General features: G+C 39.3%; 1 protein-coding gene and 1 pseudogene across 1 annotated transcript in view; both read left to right on the forward strand.

Moving 5' to 3' along the window:
- The window catches only part of ULK4 (unc-51 like kinase 4), a 718037-nt gene that overhangs the window by 86958 nt on the left and 604521 nt on the right, over window positions 1-26558 (forward strand). The gene's annotated exons all lie outside the window — the stretch shown is intronic.
- LOC115834844 lies at window positions 465-23981 on the forward strand (annotated as a pseudogene).

Genomic DNA, 26558 nt, shown 5'->3' on the forward strand with positions numbered 1-26558 from the left:
CTGTCTTGTTCACTGTAGTAGCCAACTGGTATTTGGAGCCTTAAGAGGAATTGGAAAATTTTCTGTCTGTGCTGTTCACTGCAGTAGCCAATTGCTGGGATAGTATCCCAGCTGGCCTTATAGTGTCTGGGTGGAGATTAATTTAATTTCACTGTATTTCCCTTGCTTACAATTCCATCTCTATTTCCTGCAAACTGTTGGATCTCTGAGCTACTAGTAAAATGCCACGAACTCTAAATTTTTCCTTTTTTGGGGGGCCTAAAATAAATGAATTGTGACCTATATGATTACTGATGGTACCCAGCTTGGTTCTCAGAGATGTGTCAAGTAGATTTTTATCTAAAAGATTGAGCATATAGGGCAGTATCACCAGGAAGATGAGAAGGCTTAGGATCTCAAAAATGGGGGTTCTTTCTGATGGCTCAGAGCAAAAGGTCTCCAATGAGATGGAGTAGCTGTAGGAGATGGGAGAGAACTTAAAGTCCAAGACAAAGTCCCAATATTTTAGAGGATGTTCCTGCATCGTCAGAGCAGGCATTCGTTGCTCAGGAGCTGTGAAGAAAGAGCCTCTGAATATGTAAAATATGACTGTTGAATTAAATTATTCAGTGGTTGCAGTAATAAGTAGGATGGATACTTTAGGAAGCTGAGTTAGTGAATTTGGAGATCAGTTGGATGAATTCTCTTAGGATTCAGAAAGAGGATAAAGATTATGAACTAAAAAGGCATAGATGATAGTTTCAGATTTGTTGAACTGTCCAGTATAATAGCCACCAGCCACTATGGCTTTTGAGTGCTTGAAGAAGAGCTAGTCTGAATTGAGATGATAAACTTATGGAAAAGAATACCATGGCCACCCTGTAATTTCCAAACCCCATTGTTCTACTGTATCTTTTTCACAGCATATATCACCACCTGGCATTTTATGTTTTTATTTCTCTTTCCACATTAGACTACAAGCTCCATTGGAACCGGGATTTTGAACTGTCTTGTTCAACACTCCACCCCAGTGCCTAGACAGTGCCTTGTGTATATATAGATACTGACAAATATTTCAAAATAAATGAATAAAACTGTATCAGCATTCTTGGGACTCCCTGCAGCAGTACCTGGAAGATGGTGTGTTTTGCTGCTGCAGGAATTCTCAAGGGGCTGGGCAGAGGGCATGTGAAGTAACCTGGGACCTGCTGGTCACCCTGGGTGATGTGACGGCCTCATTCTACTGGCACTTGCTGTTGCTGCTGCTGTACTCCCACTTGGAGAGTTTGGCCCAGCAGTTCCTGAACCATATTTGTTATCTGTTCTCACTCAGGTTGAGTTCTGTGGCCAGTTTGTATTCGCAAAGTATTTCTCCTACTCCAGTTGTTGTACTTTGTTGACACTGTATTCCTGGTACTGCCTCAACTGAGAGGAAAGGGTGGGTGTTAATTCCCGAGGTTCTTGTATCTTTTATTCCAGTACTGTTCTCTTCATAGGTATTTGCTGATGCTTTGTTAGTTTGAAATGCAAGAATTTAGGGAAAATCATACTTAGTTCGTACGCGCCTTTTTTTTTTTAATGAAATATCTGGTGAACTGTTTTGAATTACACACACTGTATTGTGAACTACATTTGGTTGGATAATAGAGAGCTTGTATAATAACTTGAAATTGAGCCAGGTGCTCCTTTGTGATGCCATCTTAATTTTGTTATTTCTCAACACTTTTTAGTTCTTTATTTCATTACTTTTAATGGCAAAATCTGTAATTACTTTTGCACCAACCTAATTCCTGCTGTGAGCAATTGGCTGTGATAATTTAAGTAGCCACTAGAGGTCATTCAAGCACCAGAAAAAAAGTTGTGCAAATTTTAAGAATTTATGTTTCAGTTTCCAAAAGCAGGATCTGTGGAGGCTGAACAGGTGGATGGTACCATGTTTCATCTTTTTCCTGTTTTTTTTTTTTATTTTTTTATTTTTTTTATTTTTTTTATTTTTTTTTAGAAGTTTCTGCTACAGGATGTATGGCTCCATTCCACTGGTGATTTTTACCATTTGAGATGAATAAGATGAATGAAAACCATTATAGCCTCTCCAGAAAAATATAGTCAACACCTAGCACATGATTTTAGGGGATCTGGGAACCCTGTGGAGTGAATCTTTGGCTCATAACTATTGAGACCAGGTTTCTGTCAAACTCACAATTGGGCGCTTGTAGATAATTTTTCAGTAATCAGTAACAAAATTTCAAGTGTAAGATGAATTTTGAATTCTCTATTAGGTTTACTCTCAGTGAACAAGAAAAATTGTGGTTGCAGATCCTATAAGCATTTTATTTTATTTTTTATTTTACTTATTTATTTATTTTTTGAGACAGAGTCTCGCTCTGTTGCCCAGGCTGTAGTGCAGTGGTATGATCTCGGCTCACTGCAACCTCTGCCTCCCGGGTTTAAGCCTCAGCCTCACGAGTAGCTGGGACCACAGGTTCATGCCACCATGCTCCGCTAAGTTTTGTATTTTTAGTAGAGACACGGTTTCATCATGTTGGTCAGGCTGGTCTTGAACTCCTGGCCTCAAGTGATCCATTTGCCTTGGCTTCCCAAAGTATTGGGATTATAGGCGTGAGCCGCTGCACCTGGCCCCTATAAGCATTTTAACGGCATAGAACCTCATTTTGTTACTCACCTTTGTACCCCACAGTGTCAAGCCAGCAAAGTAATGTGTATTTCAGGCACTCAGTCAATGCTGAAGAATTTAATGAATGATTAAAAGAATGTCAGAAGAATATGATGGTATAATTTGTTACAAAGAGACAGAAAAAATGGAGCAAAAATCTATTTTACTATCCTTGTAATATAATTTCAATCTCTTTCATCTTATTCTGTCATCAACAGCTACAGAAAATAACTGGTCATGATCTCCTTTATGCATTTAGAAGCATTTATTGACATCTGTATCTTTTTCACAGAAAAATATAGCCATCTGAAGCTTATTTTCCTAGATAACACATTTACCACTCTGTAATCATTGTGGTTTCTATGTGTAATAATTTTAAAAAATATTTCTGATATTAAGCCAATATATTTAGTCTGAAGCATGCAGTGGATATATTTTACAAAATTTAATATAGACCCATCAAATTCTAGAACTGAAAGGAATTTTTTTCGTGACCGAGTCTCACTCTGTTGCCCAGGCTGGAGTGCAGTGGTGCGATCTTGGCTCACTGCAACCTCTGTCACCCAGGTTCAAGTGATTCTCCTGCCTCAGCCTCCCGAGTAGCTGGGATTACAGGCATGCACTACCACACCCAGCTAATTTATTTTGTATTTTTAGTAGAGACGAGATTTCACCATATTGGCCAGGCTGATCTCGAACTCTTGACCTCAAATAATCCACCTGCCTCAGCCTCCTAAAGTGCTGGGATTACAGTCATGAGCCACCACTCCTGGCCAAAAGAAATATTAACAGACATTTTAGGTTAACCCATTTATTAAATTTCTTTATTATCAGCTGGGCATGGTGACTCATGGCTGTAATCCCAGTACTTTGGGAGGCTGAGGTGGGAGGATAACTTGAGCCTAGGAGTTTGAGACCAGCCTGGGCAACATAAGGAGACCCTGTCTCTAGAAAAAATAGGAAGAGTTTGGTGTGGTGGTGCGCATCTGTGGTCCCAGCTACTCAGGAGGCTGAGACGTGACCCTGGGAGGGTGAGGCTGCAGTGGGTTATTATCATGCTATTGCACTCCAGCCTGGGCAACAGAGCAAGACCCTGGCTCAAAATTTTTTTTTTAATTATGGAAAATTTCAACATATATAGAAGTAGAGAGGCTAGAATAATGAGGTAGCATCATTTGCTTCCAGCAATCAACACTGGCTAATCTTGTTTCATCTTGTGTCCTGCTTTCATTCCCCCTCTCCCTTTTTCTCTCCCTCTCTCTCTCTTGCTGGAGTATTTTAAATAAAATAATATTTTACTAGTAAATATCTTTTTCTAGCAGAAAAGGATTAGAAAAATGTATAACCATGATTTCATTATCACACCCATACATTCAACAGTAGTCTCTGAATATCATCTAATACCCAGTTAGTGTTGAGATTTTCTTGGTGGTTTCATACATGTCATTTTGTAATTTTTCTTTGAGCCAGGATTGTGTTTAGATATTGTGACCCTTAAGTCTCTTAATTCCTGGTCTCTTATTTTTTGGTGTCATTTATTTGTTACAGACAAATTGTCTTGGCCCAAATTGGAATACCAGAAGCTTTATTGCACCCTTTTGGTGTTATTTAACATAGTCCTTTATCAACTGCTTTTCCTTTCTTGCACATGGCTGATTAGATGTGGACCCTTGATTCAGTACTTTTTTTGGGGGGGATGGCTTGGGGAAATAGGAATTTGTCATAGTTGGTGCTATATTTCTCCTATTGCTGCATAGAAAGTGAGACAACCAAACATTATATGCCTTTATTAGAGGGGTTAAAGTTGATCACTAGAGTCAGATGTTGTCAGCCTTATTATAAATATTCCCATCACTCTTTTTTTTCTTCATACCCTCATCTGTGAGTCAGGAACTCATCACTCTTTTATTTAATAGTTTTAACATCAATTGATTATTGTCTACATGTAGTAATCCTTTAGAGTTGCAAAATGATAATTTTCTTATTCTGTAATTTCCTTTCCATTTGTAGTTGGAAGTTTTCTTACAGAAGATCTTTCCCTGAACAACTATTCGGTTACTAAAATAGAGTTTGTTTTGCAAGGCAGGATAAATGCTTGATTGTTCCTCTTCATAGGTCAGTTTTCAGAATAAAGAGTTGGTACCTTAGAAATCTCCGTAACTATCTAGTGAGATTGATTTTATATTCTTAAGAACTTACAGATATATGTATATATGTATATGTATATCGTCTAGTCCTTTGCAGTCATTAGTCTTTTTGATGCTTACATTGTTTCATCTCCATCCAGTGGGAGCTCTTTCAAGTTTGCTCCTTTCTCCCTTTGACATGAGCCTACTCCTGTCTCTGATAGCTTGCTGGCTTCTCGGCAGTGAGCTTTCACAGGCTTGTTTTGGGAATAGTCAACCCCTAGTTTTGAAACCACTTCTATAAGGAATCTTGTTTACTTTTGTTAGAAGATGTAGTTAGACAACACAATCTGGGTTCTCTAGGATTTTTTTTTTCCTCGTAGAGCTTTTCAGAGGTTAGATCTAGGTACTATTGTTTCTTAAAAAGAGAAAAATTCTCAGTTTATTCTACTTTTCCAATTGAGTTTTTTTTTATGGAGACAGAGTTTCGCTCTTATTGCCCAGGCTGGAGTGTGACGGCGCAATCTCGGCTCACCGCAACCTCTGCCTCCTGGGTTCAAGCGAGTCTCCTGCCTTAGCCTCTCGAGTAGCTGAGATTACAGGCATGCACCATCATGCCCGACTAATTTTGTATTTTTAGTAGAGATGGGGTTTCACCATGTTGCCCAGGCTGGTCTCAAACTCCTGACCTCAGGTGATCCACCCACCTTGGCCTCCCAAAGTTCTGGGATTATAGTGGTGAGCCACTGCCCCTTGCCCCAATTCAGATTTAAAATTTGTTTTTACCTCTTGATTGACAATTTTTATTTTTCTTCTCATAAGCTAAAATTCCTGGCTGGGCGCGGTGGCTCATGCCTGTAATACCAGCACTTTGGGAGCCGAGGTGGGTGGATCACTTGAGTTCAGGCGTTCGAGACCAGCCTGGCCAACGTGGCAAAACCCCATCTCTACTAAAAATACAAAAATTAGCCGAGCATGGTGATGCACGCCTGTAATCCTGGCTCCTCGGGAGGCTGGGGCATGAGAATTGCTTGAACCCAGGAGGCGGAGGCTGCTGGGATTGGACCACTGCACTCCAGCCTAGGCAACAGAGCAAGACTCTGTCTCAAAAAAAAGGAAAACTCTTGGCCATTAATAACATTAACATAATTATCTTTTTTTAGCTTAGAGTTTAGAATAGTTTAAAAATAGTACACGTATTGTTACTAACAACAAAACTACAAAGTGCATTTTAAGTACTTTTTTTCCTTTGGGATATAACCCACTGGATGATATGTGCAGTCAAAATGCTGAGTTTTAAAATCAATTTAAATAATTCTTCACTTTGTACTTTTGTCACCAATATGATATATAGTTACATATGTTTTCAATTTTTTTTAGATATTTAGAGATTACTTTGTACTTTCTGGCTTGAAAATTATAATTCTTTTTTATTGAAGTGTTGGAAATACGTATAAAACATAAATGTACTGCTTAATGAATTATTGCTAAGTGTGAAAACCCAATAAACTGTCACTGGGTCAAGAAACAACATTAAGTAGAACATTGCCAGCATACCCGGGGATCCTCTTGTGCTTTCTCCCGATCACTGTTCTCTCCCTTTGCACCAAAGGAAGTTACCGTAACTTCCAATTCTGTGATGATTTTGCTGGCTTTTGAATTTTGTTTAAATTGAGTCATATGTATACTTTGATATCTGGCTTCTTTTATTTCATATTATGTTTATGGAATTCGTCCTTGTTGCATGTACCTGTAGTTCATTTTTATTACGTGAGTATACTACATCACTGGCGATGGGCATTTGGATTGTTTTCTGTATTTGGCTATTATAAGCCTTGCACACACATTTTGATGCACTTGTGCAAGCTGCTGGATATGTGTAGGAATAGAATTGGTAGGTTACAGGATATGTGCGTGTTCAACTTTAAGGGTAATCTAAACTGTTTTCTGATAAGGTTGTATAAGTTAAAATGCTTTGACTAATGAAAGAATGTTCAGTGCTCTGTATTCTCATTAATACTTGGTGTTGGCATAAAATAATGTTAAATAAGTATTTGCCAGTTTCCTCTTTGTTTTTAACATTAATGGTTATTGAGTTTGGTATGGCATCAGAAGATAGGAGTATTTAATTTTTCTTCCTATCTCTATTAATAGGTGGATTATATTAATGGAATTCCTAAAAATAAATCACCTTTGCATCATTAGAAGAAACAACTTGGTGCTCTCTATAATTCACTGTTGGAGTCTCTTTCCTAATGTTTTTTCTAGAATTGTTCCTCTATTTTTTCTTGCCACATTACATTGATTCTTGGAGAGTCCAGGCTGTTTGTCCTGTTGAATGTTCCACATTCCAGATTTGTCTGCTTGCTTTTCTTTGGTATTGCTAACTTATTCCTCCAGTCCACACATTTCCTATAAACTGTAGGTTAGGTCTGGACGCTTCATTAGATTCAGGTTAAACCTTTTTTTTTTTTTTTTTGGTAAGAACATATCATAGGTGATACTGGGTACTTCATATTTGAACTCATCAGGAAACATGCAGTGTCAGGTTTTACTAGTTGCACCTACTTTGATCATTTGATTAAAGTAGTGCTGCCAGAGAGCTCCATTGTACATCTTTTCCTTTGCAGTGCCACTTTAGCTCTCATGTGATGTATGCAGTAAGAGCATAATATTAAAACTTATATAGATTATAACTGCCGTTTTAACATTTTTCTAAAATATGCAATTGTAGTTCAGGAAATGTTAATCATTGTATTGATTGTCATTAATTGCCATTGCATTTTCTCTTTATTTTCAACAGATTATTACTATTTTTATTTTTGAGATGGAGTCTCATTGTGTTGTTCAAGCTGGACTACAGTGGCACAATCATAGCTCACTACCTTGGGTTTAAGCCATCTTCCCACCTTAGCCTCCTGACTAGCTAGTTCTAGAGGTGCATGCCACCATGGCCAGCTGTGTTTTTATTTTTTATTTTTTGTAGAGACGTAGTCTCCCTATGTTGCCCAGGCTGGCCTTTTTAATTTTTTAAAAACCATTTTAGCCAAGCTTTATTGATTGCTTACTGTGTACCAGGTGCCAGGCTGGTCTTAAACTCCTAGGCTCAAGTGATCCATTAACCTCAGCCTCCCAAAGTGTTGGGATTACCAGCATGAGCTATCACACCTGGCCTCAACAGATTATTAATTCACTAAGTTCATCATGCTGTGTAACATTATTTTCACCATTATTGTTTTTGAAATTTATCTAATTTAATTTTTGTTTAGGCAGGGTCTCGCTCTATTGCCCAGGTTGGAGTGCAGTAGCACGATCATGGCACACTGAAAGTTCACACTCTTGGGCTCAACTGATCCTTCCGCCTCAGCCTCCCCAGTAGCTGGGACTACAGGTACACGTCACCATGCCTGACTAATCTTTTAATTTTTACTTTTAGTAGAGATGGTGTCTCATATTATTTCCCAGGCTGGTCTCTGACTTCTGGTGACAAGCAATCCACCTGCCTCAGCCTTCCAAAGTGCTGGGATTACAGGCATGAGCCACTGCACCTGACCACTAATTAATTCATATGTTTTTAATATGTATTTTTTATTTCAGTGGCTTTTGGAGTACAAGTGGTTTTTGATTACATGGATGAGTTGTATAATGGTGAAGTCTGAGATTTTAGTGCACTGGTCACCTGAGTGGTGTACATTGTACTCCATACGTAGTCCTTTTAATCCCTCTCCCCTCCCTCACTTGTGAGTCTCCAGTGTCCGTTATACCACTCTGTATGCCTTTGCATACCCATAGCTTAGCTCCCACTTATAATTGGGAACATACGACATTTGGATTTCTATTCCTGAGTGACTTCACTTAGAATAATGCTGGCCTCTAATTTAATTTGAAAAATTTATTTTACATTCTATGTCCTCTTATTTTTTGGTGAGATAATCATATTTTATGATTTAGTTCTTTAAAAGAGTGAAATATTGTAAGAATTATTGACTTAAGAATATTGGCACTATGACATATGTAACAAACCTGCACATTGTGCACATGTACCCTAAAACTTAAAGTATAATAATAATAAAATTAAAAAAAACCAGACAAACAAAAAGAATATTGGCACTATGTCCTTTAGCTTTCTACTGAATTGGTTATAGAATTGAATTTTATGTTAAAAGTGGATATATGGTGATTTGAAGCATGATTTAACTTAGTTCTTTCTGAAAATTGTGTGCTTATGGAAACTCTAAACATAGTGTATGATGAATCTGTTGCAAAGGCTGTGAGATTGTGGGCTCCACTTTGGGCTCTTGCTCCGTATTAAGATGCATGATTGCACCACTTCCTCTTCTCTCTCTCCTAGCTTGAGTAGTATTGCTTTTCATTACTAGAACAACTACACATAGTCAGTCTTGTCATTGTCCTTATTTTCCATAGTCCTCATTTTCGATTTATAACCTTTTTTCAAGAACAAACAGCACTTGTTGCACTTTCTGAGATATATGAATTATATATACATATATATATGGACTTATTTTTCCCTATAGTTTTTCCATGTAGCATTTATTATGATTTTGTAAATATTCTAATTATAAAAATAATATGTGGTCTTCTAATTATGGCAATTTAGCTGTTGAGATAATCTTGCAAATTATGTGTGATCCTCCCACATCAAAAAAAAAAAAAAACACACACACAAAAACAAACCTAGAGGGTGGGTGCGGTGGCTCATGCCTGTAATCCCAGCATTTTGGGAGGCCGAGGCAGGTGGATCACCTGAGGTCAGGAGTTTGAGACCATCCTGACCAATATGGTGAAACTCTATCTCTACTAAAAATACAAAATTAGTCGGGCATGATGGTGCATGCCTGTAATCTCAGTTACTTGAGAGGCTAAGGCAGGAGAATCGCTTGAACCTGGGAGGCAGAGGTTGCAGTGAGCTGAGATCGTACCACTGCACTCCAGCCTGGGCGACAGAGTGAGACTCCATCTCAAAAACAAAAAACAAAACAAACACAAAACAAACCAACCTAAAAATGCAGGGTAAAATGTAACAAAAAGACTTCGGAATACACATGTGAATGAACAAGAAAGTGAGGGAAATTTTCAAAAGTCAGAAATGGTGGCAACTAAAATCCTGAAATGGTAACACTTTAAGGCTGTCTGGGACAAGATGATATGGTGGTTATTGCTCTTGTATAATAGTTTTGAGGTTTGATACAATTTAAGAATAGAAGATGAGGTCTGAGGTCTGCCTGAAGCAGTTAGATGGAGTGAAGAGCCTTGGAAGGCTATCCTTTTGGAAAAATGGGGCATTTTCAAAAAAAAAAAACAAAGGCAACTAATTTACCTACATAGGTAACAAGTTTGTTTGCTTATTTATTTATTTGAGATGGAGTCTCACCCTGTCGGCCAGGCTGGAGTGCAGTGGCGTGATCTTGGCTCACTGCAGCCTTTGCCTTCCAGGTTCAAGCAATTCTCTACCTCAGCCTCCTGAGTAGCTGGGATTACAGGCATCTACCACCACACTCAGCTTATTTTTGTATTTTTAGTAGAGATGGGGTTTCACCATCTTGGCCAGGCTGGTCTTGAACTCCTGACCTCGTGATCCACCTGCCTTGGCCTCCCAAATTGCTGGGATTACAGGCATGAGCCACTGCGCCCAGCTGAAGTTTGTTGATTTTTATCTTCAGCTCTAGAAATAGGGAAAAAAAGTCTTCCATATAATTTTTCAACTGCAGTTTTTTTTTTTTCAATTTTATTCATGTATGGGGGTATGAATTTATACTTCTCCCAAACTGGGAAATTAACATAAAAACCACGCTGGGCTCATGGTTCTGATAATGGTCGAGGATCTGTATTGGGCTTACCCTCTTGCCAATAATAATAATAATAATAATAATAATAATAATAATAATAATGCATCTGGATGGAATATAAAAACAAAAGTAGGTAAAAGCTGGAGGCAACACACTGCCTGAAAGAAGGGAAGTGACCCGGCTGAGCTATACGTTTAACTGGCTTATCCTTCTGCAGATGCACTAAGTTCACACCAAACGAATAGAGTTCAGGCAGGAAGTGACTTCTTCCTGGGGCAAAGAACTGAGGTTGGAATTTGGCCCTGCTGGGAAAGGGTGGTGCAAAATGAGTAGGGAAAAATCATAGTAAGAGCAGAGTCACAAAATATGTGTACAAGTTCCTCTACAGTCATTGGCTAACTTTGAAGCTGTGCATGTGCTGAATGACACCCTGTGGAACCCAGCAGAAAGCAGCAGCTGGGAGGTTAAAGCACTGAGCAGAAATTCCAGCAGTTGCTCAGTGCTAGGGAGATAGAGTTTGGAGGTGAAGTCTCACCAAGTAAAGAGGGGCTTGGTAAACACCTTTTAACTTTCCATTGAAATTTGAGAAGGGCCATGCCACACCTTAGGACTAAGCATCATGTACTGGGACTAAGGGCTACATCCTAGGGCTAAAGGAAAAACAAGAAAAGACTGGTACTAACAAAAGCAAAAAGAAGCCTTCACAGGATTGAGGTGATTGGACAGATGCTACTTGCCAGAACACAACTCAGTACTCTGTAGAGGAGAATAAGGTTATACAGAGTCTTTATTATATATTATCCTGAAAGCTCAGAGGAGAAACTGTTGGTGACCCTGACTTAGATAAAGAGATTTTAGACATAACACCAAGAGCATCATCTATAAAAGAAAAAAAGTTAATAAATTGGACTTCATCAAAATTAAAAACATTGGCTCCACTAAAGTCTCTGTTAAGATGATGAAAAAGACAAGCTAGACACATGGAGAAAATATTTACAAGCTACATATCTGATGAAGGACTCATATCTGGAGTATGTCTCAAACCTCAACAGCAAAAAAATATTCAATTAGAAAATGGGCAAAAGACATGAGAAACATTTTACCAAAGAGGCTGTATGAATAGCAGATGAGTACATGAGAATATATTTGTCATTATTATCCGTTAGAGAAAAGCAAACTAATTCTGCAACTATACACTTATTAAAGCAATATAATAGTGGCAGTACCAAGTGCTGTCAAGGATGCTGAAAAACTGGCTCTGTATACTGCTGATGGGAGTGTAAGATCATACGACGACTATGGAAACATTTTGGCCATTTGGTAAACTAAACATTTACTTACCATATTTTAACTCCATATTACATATCTATATGAATATACATATTACATATTTACTTTGAGCTTTTTTCCAGAAGTATGAAATCTTACGTACATGCAAATATCTATATATGACTGTTCATACTAGCTTTATTTGTAATAGACTAAAACTGGAAATACCAGAATATCACTCAATTTGTGAATGATTAAACAAACTGTGTTACATCCTTAGGATGGAATACTGCTTAGTAAGAGAGATGAACTATTGATACCCAACAACTTGGATGGCTTTCAAGGGCATTATGAGTGAAGTGTCATATTAATATACCATTCTTGAACTTACAGTGTGAGAAAACAGATCAGTGTGTATTAGTTCATTCTTATGCTGCTATGAAGAAATACCCAAGACTGGGTAATTTATAGGGAAAAGAGATTTAATTGACTTACAGTTCCACATGGCTGGGGAGGCCTCAGGAAACTTACAATCATGGCAGAAGGCACCTCTTTACATGGCGGGAGGAGAGAATGCCGAATGAAGGGGGAAGCCCCTTATAAAACCATCAGATCTTGTGAGAACTCACTATTATGAGAACAGCATGAGGGAAACCACCCCCATGATTCAGTTATCTCCACCTGGTCCCACCCTTGACATGTGGGGATTATTACGATTCAGGGTGAGATCTGGGTGGGGACACAGAGCCAAACTATATCACAGTGGTTGCCAGGGGTTAGGGATGTTAGAGGAAGAGGGAGAGTTTGAGTGCATAAGGATTGTATGAGGGAGATCTTCCTCATGATTGATTGGTTCTGTTTTTTTGATTGCCGTGGTAGTTGTGTGAATCTACACATGTGGTAAAGTGATGTAGAATTATATATACACATTGTACCAATAGCAGACTTTTGGCTTTAATATTTTTCTGTAATTATGTAAGATGTTACCATTATGGGAAACTAGAGGAAGGGCATATGGGACTTCTCCGTACTGCTTTTTCTTTCCCTTTGAGTTTATAATTATTTCACAATAAAAGTTCAAAAACACTTATTGGATGGACATCACAGTCAGAACATAATAGAAGACAGAATCAGTGAATTATAGGTCTGTTTAATAGAAGTGACTCAAACTGACACACAGAGCAAAAAGAATGAAGAAAACAGAACACCGTGTCTGAGACTTTGTGGAATAATATTACATAAAATTATCTAATAGTCACATGATTCGACTCTTAGAAGGAGATGAAAGAATGCAATAGAAGGAATATTTGAAGGGATAATTGTTGAAAATGTTTCCAGATTGATGATAATGTCAGCTCACATTCCCAAGAATCACACCGAACCCTGACCAAGATAATCCAAAGAGGACTACATCTAGGCTCATCATGGTCAAACTGCTGAAAATCAAAACTAAAGAGAAAAGTCCTAAAAGCAATTAGAGAAATCCTATATGTTCCATGCTGGGAAACAGTTACATGAATGCGTGCTGACTTCTCATTGGAAACCATAGATGCCATTAGACAGTGGAACAATATTTTTAAAGTGTTCAAAGAAAAAAACTGCTATCCCAGAATTCTATATTTTGTGAAAGTACTGTCAAAAATAAAAGGGAAATAAGGAAAAAAATGAGTAAATTAGTCTCCAAACTGAGAGAATTTGACTAGAAATGTTAAAGTGAGTTTTTCTTGTTAAATGAGCAAATATAAACCTGGGTTTACAAGAATAATTGAAGAGTACTATAGTGGTAAATATGTTGGAAAATAAACAATTTTTCCTAACTTGTTAAATCTATTTATTAAGGCCAGAAAAATGTATTGTGTGTTTTATAATGTAAGTAGAAGTAAAATATGTGACAGCAGTTGTATAAAGGGTTGGAGGAACACATGCAGAAGTGTTTAATGTGAATTTTATTGTATCCCTATATTTTATGTGTGTATTATGTTTTATGTATATATTGAATATGTGAGTATTTTTTTTTGGACGGAGTCTCACTCGGTCACCCAGGCTGGAGTGCAGTGGCATAATCTTGGTGCACTGCACCTCTACCTCCTGGGTTCAAGTGATTCTCGTGCCTCAACCTCCCGAGTAACTGGGATTACAGGTGTGTGCCACCATGCCTGGCTAATTTTTTATTTTATTTTTTAGTAGAGATGGGGTTTCATCATGTTGGCCAGGCTGGTCTTGAACTCCTGGCCTCAGGCGATTCATCCGCCTTAGCCTCCCAAAGTGCCGGGATTATAGGCATGAGCCACGGTGCCGTGTATAGCCCATAATATAATATTATGAGCTAATACTGTATATGTTCTTACATGTATGTGAAATAATGATTCAAGGTTACTTCTGATAATTTATGCATGCTATTATAATTGGAAGACTATCCAGTTAAAAAAAAAACCCTGAAAAAGGAGAGTAATTACTAAATAGTGAACAGAAGAGATAAAAAGGAATACTTGGCTAGTCATAGTGCCGTGGTGTTTACAACTAATTGATTGCAGCTAGTTACAGATTTGTTTCTTCTCCATTCCCACTGCTTCACTTGACTAGCCTTAAAAGAAAAACTAAATTAACATCTAATCAGGAATAATCAGGAAAGGAGGAATAAAGGAAGAAAGATAAAATGGTGCAAATAGAAAGCAAATGACAAGATGATAGACTTAAACCTCACCATATTAATAACTGTATTAAATATGAGTAGCCTAAATATTCCCATCAAAAGGCAAAGATTGTCATATTGGGGGGGAAAAAAAAGACCTAGGCTGGTCCAGTGGCTCACACCTGTAATCCCAGCACTTTGGGAGGCCAAGGCGAGTGGATCACTTGAGGTCAGGAGTTCAAGATCACCCTGACCAACATGATGAAACCTGTCTCTACTAAAAAAAAAAGTACAACAAAAATTAGGTGGATGTGATGGTGCATGCCTCTGTAATCACAGCTACTTGGGAGGCTGAGGCAGGAGAATGGCTTGAAATCTGGAAGCGTAGGTTACAGTGAGCTGAGATCCCACTACTGCACTCCAGGCTGGGCGACAGAGTGAGACTCCGTCTCAAAACAAAAACAAAAACAAAAACCTAGCTATATACAGTTTATATGAGACAGACTTTAAATAGGAAGTTAGACTTAAAAAATAGAAGATATACCATGGAAACACTAGTAACAAGAAAGCTTAAGTAGCTATATTAATAACAAAGTAGAAATTAAGGGAGTGTTACTAGAGATAAAAACAGTTCATAATAATGAAAATTTCAGTTCATTAGGAAGCATTAACAATCCTTAATTTGTCTGTGTAAAATGAGACTACTTTAAAATATATGAAAGAAAAATTCACAGAACTAAAAGAACTTGATAATGACAAATTCATTATTGTTGGATATTTTTAAAATAAGTAGATAAAAATTATGTGAGAACATGGAAGATTTGAATGATATTAATGAAATTGAAATAACATTTATAGAATGCTAATTCCCATGATTATACAATACCTTTATTTTGAAAGCATACTGAATAGTCACTAAAACAGACCATATTCTTGGCCATAAAACATATCTTTATAACAAAGTATTGAAATTATTTAGAGTATGTTCTCTGACCATGATGGAATTAAATTAGAAATGTCTAACAAGAGGAAATCTAGAAAATCCCCCAAATGTTGGAAAATTAAGAAAAATACTTGTAACTCATGGGTCAATAAAATCTCAGAAATTTTTAGAAAATATTTAAAGCTGAGTAATAAGGGGAACCCAACACATCACCACATTTGTGATGCTGCTGAAGTGGGCGTAAGAGTGAAAAAATTCATAACGGAGATGCTCAGATTAGAGCAGTAGTTCCGAAAACTCTGTGCATCACAATTGCCTGGAAGGTTTACTAAAACACAGATTGTCAGGCTGGGCGTGGTGACTCATGCCTGTAATCCCAGCACTTTGGGAGGTTGAGGCGGGCAGATCACTTGAGGCCAGGAGCTTGAGACTAGCCTGGCCTTCAAGGGTGGTTTAGTAGAAACCCCGTCTACTAAAAGTACAAAAATTGTCTGGGCGTGGTGGTACACACCGGTAATCTCAGCTACTTGGGAGGCTGAGGCATGAGAATTGCTTAAATCTGTGAGGTGGAGTTAGCAGTGAGCCAGAATCTTGTCACTGCACTCCAGCCTGGGTGACACCTTGCCGCCCCAAAACAACAAAACACACAGATTGTCAGACCCCACCTCCAAAGTTTCTCATTCTGTAGATTTTGAGTGGGGCACAATAATTTGCATTTCCAGTAAGTGCCCTTGTGGCTTTTGATGCTGCTGGTTTAGGGACTATTCTTTGGGAGCCACTATATTAGAAATCAAGAATGTTTTAAGTTCTAGTTTAAGAAGCTAGAAAAAGGAGAGCAAACCCAATGCAATTCAAATAAAGGAAATAATAAAAATAAGAGCTGAACTCAATGAACTCGATAAGTAACAATAGATAAAAAATTATGTCCTGTGTTCCCAGAGGTAGAAAAGAATAAAAGAGATGAAACCAAACCAATAGTTCATATTGCTAAATTGCATAAGATTTTTAAATCTCTAGCTAGATTGATCAAAAGAAAATAAAGAGAAAATATAAATTACCAACATCAAGACTAGGAGATAGCAGTATGGTCCAATGTATGTTAAAAGATACAACTTAAATGGAAAAAGTGCTTGAATAACAGAACTTTCTGGAACTGATAGAAAAATTTGGGGAGCCCTATATCTGTTAGTACATTATTAAAAACCTTCCCATAATAACAGTTCCAGGCCTAGATGACTTCACTGATGAATTCAACACACATACGCTGTGAATGCACACACACACATACACAAGCGCATATTATAGTAGATATATTAATACAGGAGTCCCCAAACCAGGCTGTAGACGAGGACTGGTTTATGGCCTGTTAGGAATCAGGCTGCACAGCAGGAGGTGAGCGGTGGGCCAGTGAGCATTACTGCCTGAGCTCCGCCTCCTATCGGATCAGCAGTGGCATTAGATGCTCATAGGAGCATGAACCCTATTGTGAACTGCACATGCAAGGGATATAGGTTGTGCACATTTTATGAAAATCTAATGCCTGATAATCTGAGGCAGTACAGTTTCATCCCAAAACCATCCCCCAACCCTGGTCCATGGAAAAATTGTCTTCCACAAAACTGATCTCTGGTTCCAAAAAGGTTGGGGACTGCTGCATTAATATATGTTGATACTTAATTATATTCAGTCAACATCAGGTCTACTTAGCTTTATGAGAAGGTACAAGATAAGCAACACAGCATGAACGATAACAGCATAGCGGAGGTCTTATGATGTACATATAGCTTGCATGTGGTGGTAGATGAGGCTGAATGGGTGTGGACCAACTCAGTTGAGGGAAATCATGTCTAAAATTGTTTGAAGTTGTTTTGTTACTGAGTTTTGACTGTTATCTGCCTTTCTGTCATCTGTCTGTTCTTGTCTGTAAACATCTGTATCTGAGTTTTTAAAATATTCTGGATACAAGTTCTTTATCCAACATATGGTTGGCAATATTTTCTCTGTGGCTTGTCTTTTTATTTTATAGTATCTTTAAAGCATTCTTAATTTTGATGAAGTCCAATTTGCCAATTTTTTCTTTTACAAATGGTTTTTTTGTTATCTTAAGTCTTTCTAATGCAAGGTCACAGTTTTTCTCATGTGTGTTTCTAAAATTTTTGTAGTTTTGGATTTTGTATTTTAACCTACAATAAAATTTTAGTTAATTTTGTATAGGGAGTTAGCTATGAATTGAGGGTTTTTTTTAATTTTAAAAATTTTTTTTTGGTATCCAGTCAACAAATATTTAATGAGCACCTTCTTTGAGCTAAGTAATTGGGTAGGCCTTGGAGGCAAATAAAGCAGGCGTTGTCCCTGTCTTTGTGGAACTTTTCGATGGGTGAAGGATATTAAACAGAGGACGTTGAAGTAATAAAGGAGACTGAGAAGGAGCAACGGTTAAGTAGAAACTCCAGAAAGTTGCTAATGGAGGGAAAGAGAGGTGTGTGTTCTGTGAAGGAGAAAATGGTCATCTTTTTTACTTTTGAGTTACATAAGTTGAAAATAGACATTTCTGTTGGATCTGGTAAGATGGGGTTATTAGTGACTCATAAAGAAAAATTTGAGATAGGAGCCAGATTGGGGTGATTGTATAGAAAACTAGAGGTGAACAAGTGGTGAATCTACATCTAGATAAGGCTTTTTTTTTTTTTTTTTTTTTTTTTTAGGACAGAGTCTTGCTGTGTTGCCCAGGCTGGATTGCAGTGGCGTGATCGGTTCACTGCAACCTCTGCCTCTTGGGTTCAAGTGATTTTCCTGCCTCAGCCTTCCAAGTAGCTGGGGATTACAGGCATGTGCCACCACATCTGGCTAATTTTCGTATTTTTTGTAGAGATGAGGTTTCATCATGTTGGCCAGGCTGGTCTTGAACTCCTGACCTCAAGTGATCCACCCACCTTGGCCTCCCAAAGTGCTGGGATTATAGGCATGAGCCACCGTGCCTGGCCTTCTAGATAAGTCTTAGAAAAAGTTTGGCTCTGAGTGTGAGGCATATGTAAGGGCTAATGGAAAATATTCATCCTGGGGGGAATCTGGGCATTGAAGATAGAGGTTGGAGAAAGGCCAACTGAAGGTAGATAATTCTTAGAATGGGTGGAAGGGAATGACCCAGGGTAATTGGTCTTAGATCAGAGAAGGAAGGGACACTTTATCCACTATAACAGGAAGAAAAAATGAATAAATGTAAATGAAGTGGGTAAGATTTGGTGTTGGATGATGAGTTATCTTCTTGAGCTCCTGGACTCAAGCAATCTGCTTGCCTTGGCCTCCCAAAGTGCTGGGATTATAGGCATGAAACACCACACCCAGCCTTGAGTGAGCTATCTAATATATAGTGGCTTCTGACTCTGGGGTACAGCAAGGTCACCGTGAGAAAGAGAATAATGAGGCAGAGCAAGATGGTGGAATAGAGGATTCCACCTATCATCCCTCCTGCAAGGATACCAAGTTAACAAGTATCTACACAGTAAAAGCACCTTTGTAAAAACCAAAAGTCGGGTGAACACTCATAGTACCGGCTTTTAACCTCATATCGCTGAAAGAGGCACCAGAGAAAAAAAAAACAAAAAACAAAAAACGAAATAGTTCTGAATTGCCAACACCACTCCCTGATCATCCCCGCCCTAGCAGCAGCCTGGTGTGGAGAACATCTCTGGACACTGGGGAAGGGAGAACATAGCAATTGTGAGGCACTGAACTCAGTGGTGTCCTGTTAGAGCAGAAAGGAAACCAAGACCAAACTCAGCTGATGCCTGCCGATGGAGAGAGCATGTAATCCAGCCCTAGCCAAAGGGGAGTCACTCATCCTAGTGGTGGGAGCTTGAGTTCCTGCAAATCGTACCACTGAGCGCTGCAGCACTCGTTGTGTACAAGTAATGTTGAAAGGCAGTCTAGGCCATAAGGACTGCAACTTGTGAGTCCTAGTGCTGAATTAGGCCCAGAGACAGTGGACTGAGGGGGCACGTGACATACTGAGGTGGCAGCTGGGGAGTGCTGGCTTCATTCCTCCCCCAACCCCAGGCTGCCTAGCTTGTGGCTCCAAAAAAAGACCCCATCCTTCTGCTTGAGGAGAGAAGAGGGAAGAGTGGGGAGGATTTTGTCCTGCACCTGGGATACCAGCCCCGCCACAGCAAGATAGGACACCAGTTAAAGTCGTGAGGCCCCTGTTTCAGGCCCTGGCTCCCAGACGGTATTTCTAGAACACCCTGGGCCAGAAGGGAACCTGTTGCCTTGAGGGAAAGGACCCAGTCCTGTCAGCATTCATTACCTGTGAACCGAAGAGCCTTTGGGCCCTGAATAACCAGCAGTGATACCCCCATATTACATTTCGAGGGCATTGGTGAGTCTCTAAGACTTGCTGGCTTCAGGTGAGACTTACCACATAACTAGTTGTGGTGTATGGGGCAGAACTCCTCCTGCTTGAGAAAAGTCTTGCTACCAGCATGGCCAAAGAGGGTAGAACACCAAAAGGGCTCTTGGGATCCCCGATTTCAGGACTTGACTCTTGGATGGCATTTCTGGACCTCCTGGGCCAGAGGGGGAGCCCACTGTCCTGAAGGGTGAGGCCCAGGTCAGACAGCATTTATGACAAGCTGACTTAAGAGACCTTGGTCCTTAAGGGAGCATCAGTGGTAGTCTGGCAGTATTCCTCATGGCCTGGTGGTGGCTACAGGTGAGGATCCTCTCCCTTTGGAAAGGGAAAGGAGGAAGGGAGGGACTGCATTGTGTAGTTTCAGTACCAGTTCAGCTGCACTACATTAGAACACCAGGTAGACTTCTAAGGTTTTTGACTCTAGTCCCTGACTCCTGGATGGCACTTCTGGACCCACCTGGGACTTGGGGGATCTTGCCGCCCTGAAGGGAAGGACAGGCCTGGCTAGTTTTGCCACCTGCTGATCGTACAGCCCCAGGGCCTTGAGCAAACATAAGCAGTAGCTAGGGAGTGGTTATAGCAGGCCTTGGGTAAGACCTAGCACTTCTCACGTCTGACCCAGTGCTGTCATAGTGGTGGTGGCCACAGGGGTGCTTGTGTCACTCCACCCCAAGCTTTAGGTCTGTAGGTGGCTCAGAACAGAGAGAGAAAGGGAGAGAGAGAGAGAGAAAGACTGACTGACTCTGTATGTTTGGGAGAAAGTAAGGGAAGGGAATAAGAGCGTCTGCATGGTGATCTAGAGAATTCTTCCAGATCTCATCTAAGACCATCAAGGCTGTACATGTCTGAGTCTGCAAGAACCACAGTGTTACTGGGCACAGGGTGCCCCCTAAAGCAGATACAGCCTAGATCACACAGCCTAGATCACAACACCCAAGTCCTCTCAAATATCTAAAAGCCTTCCCAAGAAGGATGGCTACAAATAAGCCCAGGCAGTGAAGACTATAATATATAACTAACTCTTCAATGCCCAGACACTGAAGAATATCTGCTAACATCAACACCATCCAGGAAAACATGACCTCACCAATGAACTTTATAAATAAGGCACGAGGGACCAATCCTGGAGAAACAGAGATAGATGACCTTTCAGAGAGAGAATTCAAAATAGCTATGTTGAGGAAACTCAAAGAAATTCAAGATAACACAGAGAAGGAATTTAGAATTCTATCAGATAAGTTTAACAAAGAGATTGAAATAATTAAAAAGAATCAAGCAGAAATTCTGAAGCTGAAAAATACGGTTGGCACACTGAAAAATATATCAGAGTCCTTTACTAGCAGAATTTATTAAGCAGAAGAGAGAATTAGTGAGCTTGAAGACTGGCTAATTGAAAATACACAGGCTGGGCACAGTATCATGCTTGTAATCCCAACACTTAGGGAGGCTGAGGCTGGATTGCTTGAGCTCAAGAGTTTGAGACCAGCCTAGGCAACATGGTGAAACCCTGTCTCTACAAAAAATACAAAAATTAGCTGGGTGTGATAGTGTGAGCCTGTACTCTGGAAGCTGAGGTGGGAGGATCGCTTGAGCCCTGGAGGTGGAGGTTGCAGTGAGCTGAGATCATGCCACTACACTCCAGCCTGGGTGACAGAGTGAGACCCTGTCTCGAAAAAAACAAGAAGCATGCCTACAAGATCTAGAAAATAGCCTCAAAAGAGAAAGTCTGAAGTCTCCTTAAAGAGGAGGTAGAGAAAGATAGAGGTAAAAAGTTTATTCAAAAGGATAATAGAGAATTTCCTGAACCTAGAGAAAGATGTCAGTGTCCAAGTACAAGAAGGTTATAGAACACCAAGCAGATTTAACCCAAAGAAGACAACCTCAAAGCATTTAATAATCAAACTCCTAAAAGTCAAAGATAAAGAAAGGATCCTACAAGCAGCAAGAGAAAAGAAAGAAATAACATAAAATGGAGCTCCAGTACATCTGGCAGCACACTTTTCAGTGTAAACCTTAAAGGCCAGGAGAGTGGCATGTCATATTTAAAGTACTGGAGGAAAATAACTTTTATCCTAGAAGAATATTTCTGGTGAAAGTATCCTTCAAATGTGAAGGAGAAATAAAGACTTTCCCAGACAAACAAAACCTGAGGGATTTAATTAACACCAGACCTGTCCTACAAGATATGCTAAAGGGAATACTTCAGTCAGAAAGAAAAGGACAGTAATGGGAAATAATCATCTGAAGGTAGAAAACTCACTGGTAATTTTAAGTACACAGCAAAATAGAGAATATTGTAACAGTGTAATTGTGGTGTGTAAACTACTACTACTGTAAGTAGAAAGACTAAAACATGAGCCAATCAAAAGTAATAACTACATCAATTTTTCAAGATGGTCAGTGCAATGAGATCTAAATAGAAACAGCAAAAAGTTTAAAAGCAGGGGCATGAAATTAAGGCATAGAGTTTTTATTAGTTTTCTTTTTCCTTGTTTGTTGGTTTATGTAAATAGAATTAAGTTGTTATCAGGTTAAAATAATGGGTTATAAGGTAGTATTCGCAAGCCTCATGGTAACCTCAAGCCAAAAACCAACAACAACAAAAAAACACATAGTGGATACACACAAAATAAAAAGCAAGAAACTAAATCATATCCCCAGAGAAAATCACCTTCACTAGTGGAGGACAGGAAAGAAAGAAGGAAGAGAAGATCACAAAACAACCAGAAAACAAATAACAAAATGGCAGGAGTAAGTCCTTACTTATCAATAATAACATTGAATGTAAATAGACTAAACTCTCCTGTCAAAAGATAGAGACTGGCTGGATGAGAAAACAAGACCCATTGATTGTTGCCTACAAGAAACACACTTCACCTATGTAGATACACACAGGCTGAAAATAAAGGGATGGAAAAAATATTTCATGCCAGTGGAAACCAAAAAGCAGGAATAGTTATATTTACATTAGATAAAATAGATTTCAAGACAAAATCTGTAAGAGCCAAAGAAGGTCACTACATAATGATAAAGGGGTCAGTTCAGCAAGGTGATATAATAATGTAAAATATATATGTACCCAACACTGAAGCACCTAGATATATAAAGGGGATATTATTAGACCTAAAGAGAGAGGCCTTGATACAATAATGGCTGGAGACTTCAAACCCCATTTTCAGCATTGGACAGATCTCCCAGACAGAAAATCAACAAAGAAGCATCAGACTTAATCTGCATTATAGACAAAAAGGATCTAATATTTACAGAACATTTCATCCAAGAGCTGCAGAATGCACATTCTTTTTCTCAGACATGAATCATTCTCAAGGTTAGACCACATTTTAGATCACAAAATAAGTCTTAAAACATTCAAAAAAATTGAAATAATATCAAGCCTCTTTTCTGACCACTATGGAGTAAAACTAGAAATTAATAAGAATTTTGGAAACTTTACAAATACATGGAAAGTAAACAATATGCTCCTGAATAGTGGGTCAGTGCAGAAATTAAGAAGGAATTTGGGGGCCAGATGTGGTAGCTCATGCCTGTTAATCCCAGGACTTTGGGATGCTGAGGTGGGTGGATCACAAGGTCAGGAGTTCGAGAGCAGCCTGACCAACATGGTGAAAACCTGTCTCTACTAAAAAAAAAAAGAAAGAAAAATACAAAAATTAGCCAGGCATGGTGGCGTGCACCTGTAATCCTAGCTACTGGGGAGGCCGAGGCAGGAGAATTGCTTGAACCTGGGAGGTGGAGGTTGCAGTGAGCTGAGATTGTGCCACTGCACTTCAGCCTGGGCGAAAGAGTGAGACTCCGTCTAAAAAACAAACAAAACAAAAAAGAAGGAATTTGGGAAGTGAGGCGGTGGGGCAGAGGCTGGCAGCTCAGGCAGTGACCGTGGCATATCATGGCCTCATGGTGCCTCTCACTGTGATAAGCATGTTCTGGGGCTTCGTTGGCTTCTTGGTGCCTTGGTTTATCCCTAAGGGTCCTTACTGGGGAATTATCATTACCATATTGGTGACCTGTCCGGTTTTCTGCTATCTCTTTTGGTTGATTTCAATTCTGGCCAAACTCAACCCTCTCTTTGGACCACAGTTGAAAAATGAAGCCATTTGGTATCTGAAGCATCATTGGCCTTGAGAAGAAGATGGGCTCTACAGTGCTCAGTCTTCAAGGTCACAAGGAGAGAATGCCTTCTAGATGCAAAATCACCTCCAAACGACTACCTTGCTTGACTTGCCCATTTTGGTCATCAGTTGCCTTAAACATCAGCACCACATTTAAATGTCTTATTCTATAATGTAGTGTTTTTTTCCTTCACTTTTTTACACTTTAACGAATTATGTCCCTACTGAAACTGAACTGTGCTGACTCCACAAAATGATTATGTACCCTTCTGAGATAGAAGATGGTCTTCTTCTGAGAGATACATTACTCTCTCCTTGGAATCTGTGCATTTGAAGATGGCTTCTGCCTTCTCACATGGGAACCAATGAAGTGTTGAGAAACTGCTGCAAGACAAGTAATACTCCAGTGGGGCAGTCACTAGGAGAGCATTTTCAGAGGGAAGAACTGTCTCAACAGAATTACACTTTACTGTATTTTCAGGATGAATTTATTATTTCTGCCATCTTTTGGAATAATTTTTCTGCTTTCTATGGTGGGGGGGAAAGAATTTGGGTCAGGAACTGTGGCTCATGCCTATAATCCTGACACTTTGGGAGACTGAGGTAGGCAGATCACCTGAGGCCAGGAGTTCCAGACCATCCTGGGCAGCATGGTGAAACCTTGTCTCTACAAAAAAACAAAACAAACAAACAAAAAAACACACAAAAATTAGCCAAGCATGGTGGCACGTGCCTGTGGTTCGCATTACTTGGGAGGCTGAGGTGGGAGGATTACTTGAGTCCAGGAAGTGGAGGTTGCAGTGAGCTGAGATCACGCCACTGCACTCCAGCCTGGTTTAAAAAAAAAAAAAAAAATTGAAAAATTTCTGGAAACAAATGATAATGTAAATACAGCATACCAAAACCTTTGGGAGGCTGGGCATGGTGGCTCATGCTTGTAATTCCAGCACTCTGGGAGGCCGAGGCAGGCAGATCACTTGAGGACAGGAGTTCGAGACCAGCCTGGCCAACATGGTGAAACCCCGTCCCTACTAAAAATACAAAAATTAGCCAGGCATGGTGGCAGGCGCCTGTAATTCCAGCTACCTGGGAGGCTGAGGCACAAGAATTTCTTGAACCTGGGTGGTGGAGGCTTGCAGTAAGCCAAGATCACACCACTGCACTCCGGCCTGGGCGACAAAGTGAGATTCTGCCAAAAAAAAAAAAAAAAAAAAAAAACCCTATGGGATACAGTAAAAGCAGTACTCAGAGGTAATTTTATAGCTATAAGCGCCTACATCAAAAAGAGGAAAAACTTCAAATGAACAATCTAACAATGCATCTTAAAGAATTAGAAAAGCAAGAGAAACCCAAATCTAAAATTAGAAGAAAAGAAATAATAAACATCAGAGCAGAAATAAATGAAATTGAAATGGAGAAACAATATGAAAGGTCAGTGAAACAAAAAGTAGTTTTTCCGAAGAGTTAAAACAAAATGACAAACCTTTAGCCAGACTACGAAAACCAGAAGATCCAGATAAATAAAATCAGAAATGAAAAAGGACACATTACAACTAATACTGCAGAAATTTAAAGGGTCGTTAGTGACTACTGTATCAACTATATGCCAATAAATTGGAAAATCTAAAAGAAGTGGACAAATTCCTAGATAAATACAATCTACCAAGATTGAACCATGAAGAAATCCAAAACCTGAATAGACTAATAACAAATAATGAGATCAAAGTCATAATAAAAGTCTCCCAGTAAAGAAAAGCCAGGGACCTGATGGCTTCACTGCTGAATTCTACCAAACATTTAAAGCAGAACCAACTAATACCAATCCTACTCAAGCTACTCAAAAAAATAAATAAATACATACATACATAAAATAAGATGAGGAGAGAGTACTTCCAGTATTACTCTACAAGGCCAGTATTACCCAGATACCAAAATCTGACAAAGACATATCAAAAAAAGAAAAGTATGGGCTAGTATCTCTGAGGAATATTGATGCAGAAATCCTCAACAAAATACTAGCAAACTGAATTCAGCAATACATTGGAAATATCATTCATCAGAAAGAGAATAAAGAGTACCCAAGGGATTTGAGTAGAGGAGGAGATATGAAGTGTCATCTCAGAGACGGGGAGAGCTGGCCCTCTAGGGAAAGAGAATAGTGCTCTACAGAAACCAGGTTTGTGCTGGAGAATTCGTGGTGAAAGAGGTTAGTCAGCCTAGTTTAGCTGTTCTCCGGAAGATAGCTGAGTTTCAGTCAGGAGAGGGATTGGATCTCTTTGGAGGGAGAGAGTGGCCACTTACAAACTCTTGCACAAAGCCCTGTGTTTCTGAGTCTTTTACTCAGGACCTAGTTTATCCAGTCTAATAGGAAAGCAAAGGAAGAAAAGCTGTGAGAAGTGAAGAGAAGCAATTAGAAGACTAATTGGCTTAGTCTTTTGTTTTGTTTTGTTTTGTTTTATACAAGGTCTTACTCTGTCACCCAGGCTGGGGTGCAGTTGGGCAGTCTGGGCTCACTGCAACCTCTGCCTCCCTTCTGGCTCAAGCAGTGTACTCACCATAGCCTCCCAAGTAGCTGGGACCACAGGGGTGC

The sequence above is a fragment of the Nomascus leucogenys genome, chromosome 4, assembly GCF_006542625.1.
Source record: "Nomascus leucogenys isolate Asia chromosome 4, Asia_NLE_v1, whole genome shotgun sequence".
Lineage (NCBI taxonomy): Eukaryota > Metazoa > Chordata > Mammalia > Primates > Hylobatidae > Nomascus > Nomascus leucogenys.